Source organism: Mizuhopecten yessoensis, unplaced genomic scaffold (assembly GCF_002113885.1).
Source record: "Mizuhopecten yessoensis strain PY_sf001 unplaced genomic scaffold, ASM211388v2 scaffold7069, whole genome shotgun sequence".
In the NCBI taxonomy this organism is placed as follows: Eukaryota; Metazoa; Mollusca; class Bivalvia; order Pectinida; family Pectinidae; genus Mizuhopecten; species Mizuhopecten yessoensis.
The window spans coordinates 178578-179325 of record NW_018406865.1 but is presented as its reverse complement, the minus strand read 5'-3'; positions in this window follow the sequence as shown (position 1 = coordinate 179325).

Sequence of the window (748 nt, the reverse complement as noted above, 5' to 3'; positions counted from 1 at the left end):
AATGAATAATAACTTGGTTTGACTTCTGCATCTAAAGAAAAAAAAAACAAATTAGCGCTTTCTTTCCTCGTATTTAAAGTAATATTTTCCATTCAGAGCATATGTTGGGATTAAAAAGCAAACTGCAATAATGGAGAGCTTTCTCCTTAAATGATAGATTTTGCTAAAATATTTGCAATTACATCTATTACAAGTAGGTCCTTGCCATCCAAGTGCACATCCGGACACGATACAATTACCGCTGGTCATGTCACATCCGGGAGTAGCGCAGTTGCAAGTGTATTTACAATCTTTGCCGTATTTACCAATGTCGCATGCTTACATCCCAAATCGACGAAAAAAAGCTATTTATTAGTTTCATTTAAAAATTTGTCAAAACATTGCAACATTGAATTTATAAAACACAAAATTAGATATACAACCAAACATAGTCAATTTTTGGATAAAATATGTGCAAGGCGGATTGATATCTAATATATCTATTAAAAATAATCCTTATAGTCTGTTCAGAAGTAAGAGGACTGTATTAATGTTAGCAATTGAAAACTAAAGATATTGATTATCTATATATCAGTATGTATTGTCATGTAGTACAATTAAATCCATCTTATTATCATTTGAATGGATTGACGACGTATATACTATAAATAAAGAAGATTGTATTACCTTTGTCACAGGACAGTCCTTCCCATCCTGCCTCACAACCAGAACTGATACATACTCCATTCGTTCTGTTACATCCAGGAGC